The sequence below is a fragment of the Mustela nigripes genome, chromosome 13 (genome assembly GCF_022355385.1).
Source record: "Mustela nigripes isolate SB6536 chromosome 13, MUSNIG.SB6536, whole genome shotgun sequence".
NCBI classification, from domain to species: Eukaryota; Metazoa; Chordata; class Mammalia; order Carnivora; family Mustelidae; genus Mustela; species Mustela nigripes.
Window position 1 is genome coordinate 10767616 of NC_081569.1, and position 7735 is coordinate 10775350.

A 7735-nucleotide genomic window follows, 5' to 3' on the forward strand; every position below is an offset into this window, starting at 1 on the left:
AAGTTGCAGGAGGCAAAATTAACATACAGAAATCTGTTGCTTTCTATATTCTAATAAAGTATCAGTAAGAGAATTTTAAAAGCAATTCTATTTACAATTGCACCAAAAATAATAAAATACCTAGGAATGAATTTAACCAAGGAGATGAAGACTGATAGAAAAAAACTGAAGATGATACAAATTCAAAGACATATTGTGCTCATGGATAATAATTAATACTATTAAAATGTCCATACTACCCAAAGCAATTTACAAATTCAATGCAATTTCTATGAAAATTCCTATAGCATTTTTTGTTAAGAACTAGAACAAATAATCTGAGTTTTTAATAAAACCATAAAAGACTCCAAATAGTCAAAGAAATCTTGAGAAAAAAGGACAAAGCTGGAGATATCATGCTCCCTGATTTCATGCTATGCCACAAAGCTATAGTAATCAAAACAGTATGGTACTTGCACAAAAATAGACACATAGATCAAAAGAATAGATAGCACAGAAATAGCCCCATGCTTATATGGTCAATCTACAACAAAGAAAGAATATACAATGGGGTAAAGACAGTCTCTTCAATAAATGGTGCTGGGAAATCCAGACATCTCCATGCAAAGTAATGAAACTGGGCCACTTTCTTACACTATACACAAGAGCAAATTCAAAAGGAATTAAAAACCTAAATGTGAAACCATGAAATTTCAATTTCAAACCATGAATTTTCTAGTAGAAAATAGAGGCAGGAATCTTTTTGACATCAGCGCTAACATTTTTTTTTCTAGATGTCTCTCTTCAGGGAAGGAAAACAAAAGCAAAACAAACAAAAACCCTGCTGAAACTAGACCAAAACAAAAAGCTTCTGCACAGCCAAGCAAATCATAAACAGAATGAAAAGACAACCTACTGGATAGAAGATATTTGCAAATGACAAATTCAGTAACAGGTTAATATATACAAAATATATAAGAAACAAGTACAACACACACACACAAATAATCCAGTTTAAAAATGAGCAGAACACCTGAATAAACGTTTTTCCAAAGACAGACAGATGGCCTATCCACCCATGAAAACATATTCAACATCCCTAATCATCACTGAACTGCAAATCAAAGCCACAAGGAGATATCACCTCATATCCATTGGAATGGCTGGGATTAAAAAGACCAGAAATAGCAAGTGATTGGGAAAATGTAAAAAAAAAAAATTAAAGTCTTAATTCCCTGTTAGTAGGAATGTAAATTGGTGCAACTACTGTGGAAAACAGTGTGGAAGTTCCTTATAAAAGTTAAAAATACCGTATGATCCGGTAATTCTACTTACTACTGGGTATTTGAATTTAAAAAAACAAAACAAAACACTAATTCAAAAACACATATGTACCCCTATGTCTACTGTAGCATTATTTACAATAAGCAAGATATGCAAGTAACCTAAGTGCCAGTGGATGAATGGGTAAAGAAGATACGTTATATATAGAAGATTGAATATTACTTGGCCTGAGACCTTGCCATTTGTGACAACATATATGGATCTAGAGGGTATTACGCTAAGTGAAATAAGAGAAAGACAAATACCATATGATTTCACTTATATGTGGAATTTAAAAACCAATACAAATAAATGACCACCACCACCACCACCACCACAACAACAACAACAACAAAAAACCAGACCCATAAATACAGAGAACAAACTGCTGGCTGCCAGGGTAAAGGTGCGTGAGAGATGGACAAAGTGAGTGAAGATGTGGAGAGGGTTCAGGCTTCTAGCTACGGAATAAGTCACAGAAATGAAAGGTACTACATAGGAAATACAGTCAGTGTTCTTGTGATGGCATTATATGGTGACAGATGGTACGTACACTTGTGAGCACAACATAAGGTACAGAATTGAAACCAATGGAATGTTGTACATTACCTATACTTCAGTACAAAAAATGACAACATATATTTTGTTCTTAAATCTACAATTTGAGCAGGGTTTATTGGGGATAGTTCAATCGATGTTCCACCTAGCATGTACTAGAAGAGCTAGAGGCTAGAACTGGAATGTTCTGAAAGCTCTCTCACTCATATGTCTGGAAGATACTCAAAACTCAGCTAGACCCATTAGCTTGAAAACCTGCATGTGGTTTTTCCGTGTGCTCCGGGCTTCCTCACAACACGGCGACTGGGTTTCAAGGGCTCCAAGGGCAAAAAGGCAGGTGGAGAGCCAGATAGGAATTCTATCATATTTTCTAACCTAGCTTTGTAAATCATGTGATGTAATTTCCCCCTGAATTCTATTAATTAAAAGTACCTAAAGTTGATTTATATTCAAAGGGAACGGTGGGAAAGGGGTGCCTGGTGGCTCAGTGGGTTAAAGCCTCTGCCTTCGGCTCAGGTCATGATCCCAGTGTCCCGGGATCTAACCCCACATCGGGCTCTCTGCTCAGTGGGGAGCCTGCTTCCCTTCCTCTCTCTCTGCCTCTCTGCCTACTTGTGATCTCTGTCTGTCAAATAAATAAATAAAATCTTAAAAAAAGGGTGGGGAAGTCGGTCCCACTTTTTGTGGCAGGAGTCAAAGAATTTATGGATATATTTTAAAACCACTACCATCTGTCCACTGGCACAAATTATTTACATTATTCCCATATGCAAAATACACTCAAGACCTGCCAAGATCCCCCACAGCTTTCATTTATTATAGAACCAGGCTCAGCATTATCACTTTTTTTTTTTAAAGATTTTATTTGACAGAGAGAGCAAGCATGAGAGTGGGATAAGGTGTAGAGGGAGAAGCAGATACCCCACAGAGCAGGGAGACTAATTCAGGGCTCAATCTCAGGACCCTAGGATCATGACGTGGCTGAAGGCAGCCACTTAACCGACTGAGCCACCCAGGTACCCCTCACCATTATCATTTATTCTAATTTGTTCTAGGTAGGAGCAAAACACTTCAGGTATATCTCCTTGAGTCTAGCTGGTCAAGTGAAGTTTTTCTTAGTTGAACACCTATGAACCAAAGAGAGAACTTTTCTACCTCAATTCACCAAACATATGATGAAAGTACGGGTACAGGAACAACTACTTTTCTACCAACAGGGTAAAATGGGAGGTGCATAGGAATCACTGGTCTATAGCGACTCTAAAATCTTGCCAAGCCGATGTTCCTGTTTCCTCAATTGAGTCTCAGTTCTACCTTGCAGTGATTTACTTTGGCTTTTCGCCCTTCCCTCTGTGCTCTTGTCACCTTTCCTATTAAGAAATGTTGTATAGGGGGGAGGAGTCAAGATGGCGGAGAAGTAGCAGGCCGAGACTACTTCAGCTAGCCGGAGATCAGCTAGATAGCTTATCTAAAGATTGCAAACACCTGAAAATCCATCGGCAGATCGAAGAGAAGAAGAACAGCAATTCTGGAAACAGAAAAACAACCACTTTCTGAAATGTAGGACCGGCGGAGAAGTGAATCCAAAGCGACGGGAAGATAGACCCCGGGGGGAGGGGCCGGCTCCCGGCAAGCGGTGGAGCAACCGCGCACAAAATTAGGACTTTTAAAAGTCTGTTCCGCTGAGGGACATCGCTCCAGAGGCTACCCGGGGCAAAGCCCACACGGGGTCAGCGTGGCCTCAGGTCCTGCAGGGTCACAGAAGGAACGGGGGTGTCTGAGTGTCGCAGAGCTTGCGGGTATTGGAACGGGAAAGCCGGCTACAGAGACAGAGCCGACAGTAAGCTCGCAGCTCGGGGTGACCTTGAACCGGTCGCAGGCTCGGTGAGCTCGGAGCGCGGCCGGAGGTCAGGCAGACGGGAGTAACTGGGCGCTGTTCTCTGAGGGCGCACTGAGGAGTGGGGCCCTGGGCTCTCGGCTCCTCCAGGCCGGAGACCAGGAGGCTGCCATTTGTATTCCCATCCTCCCGAACTCTACGGAAAGCGCTCAGGGAACAAAAGCTCCTGAAAGCAAACCCAAGCAGATTACTCACCCCGGCCCCGGGTAAGGGCGGTGCAATTCCGCCTGGGGCAAAGACACTTGAGAATCACTACAACAGGCCCCTCCCCCAGAAGATCAACAAGAAATCCAGCTGAGACCAAGTTCACCTACCAAAGAGTGCGGTTTCAATACCAAGGAGAGCAGCAGAATTCTAGAGGAGGAGAAAGCAAAGCACGGAACTCATGGCTTTATCCCTGTGATTTTTTTTAGTCTTGCGGTTAATTTAATTTTTTTCTTTTTCATTTTTTGTTTTTTTTTCTCGCCTTCGGGTAAAATTTTTTTTTTAATTGTTACCTTTTTCTTTTTTAACGATTTTTTACTAGTTTATCTAATACATATATTTTTTCTTTTTTATATTTTTCTTAGGTGTTTTCTTTTTTTTTTAATTCTTTTCTTTATTCTTTTTTTTTCTTTCTTCCTTTTTGAACCTCTTTCTATCCACTTTCTCCCCCCTCACGATTTGGGATCTCTACTAATTTGGATAAAGCATATTTTCCTGGGGTTGTTGCCACCCTTTTAGTATTTTACTTGCCCCTTCATATACTCTTATCTGGACAAAATGACAAGACGGAAAAATTCAACACAAAAAAAAGAACAAGAGGCAGTACCGAAGGCTAGGGACCTAATCAATACAGACATTGGTAATATGTCAGATCTAGAGTTCAGAATGACAATTCTCAAGGTTCTAGCTGGGCTCGAAAAAGGCATGGAAGATATTAGAGAAACCCTCTCAAGAGATATAAAAGCCCTTTCTGGAGAAATAAAAGAACTAAAATCTAACCAAGTTGAAATCAAAAAAGCTATTAATGAGGTGCAATAAAAAATGGAGGCTCTCACTGCTAGGATAAATGAGGCAGAAGAAAGAATTAGTGATATAGAAGACCAAATGACAGAGAATAAAGAAGCTGAGCAAAAGAGGGACAAACAGCTACTGGACCACGAGGGGAGAATTCGAGAGATAAGTGACACCATAAGACGAAACAACATTAGAATAATTGGGATTCCAGAAGAAGAAGAAAGAGAGAGGGGAGCAGAAGGTATACTGGAGAGAATTATTGGGGAGAATTTCCCCAATATGGCAAAGGGAACGAGCATCAAAATTCAGGAGGTTCTGAGAACGCCGCTCAAAATCAATAAGAATAGGCCCACACCCCGTCACCTAATAGTAAAATTTACAAGTCTCAGTGACAAAGAGAAAATCCTGAAAGCAGCCCGGGAAAAGAAGTCTGTAACATACAATGGTAAAAATATTAGATTGGCAGCTGACTTGTCCACAGAGACCTGGCAGGCCAGAAAGAGCTGGCATGATATTTTCAGAGCACTAAATGAGAAAAACATGCAGCCCAGAATACTATATCCAGCTAGGCTATCATTGAAAATAGAAGGAGAGACTGAAAGCTTTCAGGACAAACAACAACTGAAAGAATTTGCAAACACCAAACCAGCTCTACAGGAAATCTTGAAAGGGGTCCTCTAAGCAAAGAGAGAGCCTACAAGTGGTAGATCAGAAAGGAACAGAGACCATATACAGTAACAGTCACCTTACAGGCAATACAATGGCACTAAATTCATATCTCTCAATAGTTACCCTGAATGTGAATGGGCTAAATGCCCCTGTCAAAAGACACAGGGTATCAGAATGGATAAAAAAACAAAACCCATCTATATGTTGCCTCCAAGAAACTCATTTTAAGCCCGAAGACACCTCCAGATTTAAAGTGAGGGGGTGGAAAAGAATTTACCATGCTAATGGACATCAGAAGAAAGCAGGAGTGGCAATCCTTATAGCAGATCAATTAGATTTTAAGCCAAAGACTATAATAAGAGATGAGGAATGACACTATATCATACTCAAAGGGTCTGTCCAACAAGAAGATTTAACAATTTTAAATATCTATGCCCCCAACGTGGGAGCAGCCAACTATATAAACCAATTAATAACAAAATCAAAGAAACACATCAACAATAATACAATAATAGTAGGGGACTTTAACACTCCCCTCACTGAAATGGACAGATCATCCAAGCAAAAGATCAGCATGGAAATAAAGGCCTTAAACGACACACTGGACCAGATGGACATCACAGATATATTCAGAACATTTCATCCCAAAGCAACAGAATACACATTCTTCTCTAGTGCACATGGAACACTCTCCAGAATAGATCACATCCTCGGTCCTAAATCAGGACTCAACCGGTATCAAAAGATTGGGATCATTCCCTGCATATTTTCAGACCACAATGCTCTAAAGCTAGAACTCAACCACAAAAGGAAGTTTGGAAAGAACCCAAATACATGGAGACTAAACAGCATCCTTCTAAAGAATGAATGGGTCAACCGGGAAATTAAAGAAGAATTGAAAAAAATCATGGAAACAAATGATAATGAAAATACAATGGTTCAAAATCTGTGGGACACAACAAAGGCAGTCCTGAGAGGAAAATATATAGCGGTACAAGCCTTTCTCAAGAAACAAGAAAGGTCTCAGGTACACAATCTAACCCTACACCTAAAGGAGCTGGAGAAAGAACAAGAAAGAAACCCTAAGCCTAGCAGGAGAAGAGAAATCATAAAGATCAGAGCAGAAATCAATGAAATAGAAACCAAAAAAACAATAGAACAAATCAACGAAAGTAGGAGCTGGTTCTTTGAAAGAATTAATAAAATTGATAAACCCCTGGCCAGACTTATAAAAAGAAAAGAGAAAGGACCCAAATAAATAAAATCATGAATGAAAGAGGAGAGATCACAACTAACACCAAAGAAATACAAACTATTATAAGAACATACTATGAGCAACTCTACGCCAATAAATTTGACAATCTGGAAGAAATGGATGCATTCCTAGAAACATATAAACTACAACTGAACCAGGAAGAAATAGAAAGCCTGAACAGACCCATAACCAGTAAGGAGATTGAAACAGTCATTAAAAATCTCCAAACAAACAAAAGCCCAGGGCCAGACGGCTTCCCGGGGGAATTCTACCAAACATTTAAAGAAGAACTAATTCCTATTCTCCTGAAACTGTTCCAAAAAATAGAAATGGAAGGAAAACTTCCAAACTCATTTTATGAGGCCAGCATCACCTTGATCCCAAAACCAGACAAGGATCCCACCAAAAAAGAGAGCTATAGACCAATATCCTTGATGAACACAGATGCGAAAATACTCAACAAAATACTAGCCAATAGGATTCAACAGTACATTAAAAGGATTATTCACCACGACCAAGTGGGATTTATTCCAGGGCTGCAAGGTTGGTTCAACATCCGCAAATCAGTCAATGTGATACAACACATCAATAAAAGTAAGAACAAGAACCATATGATACTCTCAATAGATGCTGAAAAAGCATTTGACAAAGTACAGCATCCCTTCCTGATCAAAACTCTTCAAAGTGTAGGGATAGAGGGCACATACCTCAATATCATCAAAGCCATCTATGAAAAACCCACCGCAAATATCATTCTCAATGGAGAAAAACTGAAAGCTTTTCCGCTAAGGTCAGGAACACGGCAGGGATGTCCATTATCACCACTGCTATTCAACATCGTACTAGAGGTCCTAGCCTCAGCAATCAGACAACAAAAGGAAATTAAAGGCATCCAAATCGGCAAAGAAGAAGTCAAATTATCACTCTTCGCAGATGATATGATACTATATGTGGAAAACCCAAAAGACTCCACTCCAAAACTGCTAGAACTTATACAGGAATTCAGTAAAGTGTCAGGATATAAAATCAATGCACAGAAATCAGTTGCATTTCTC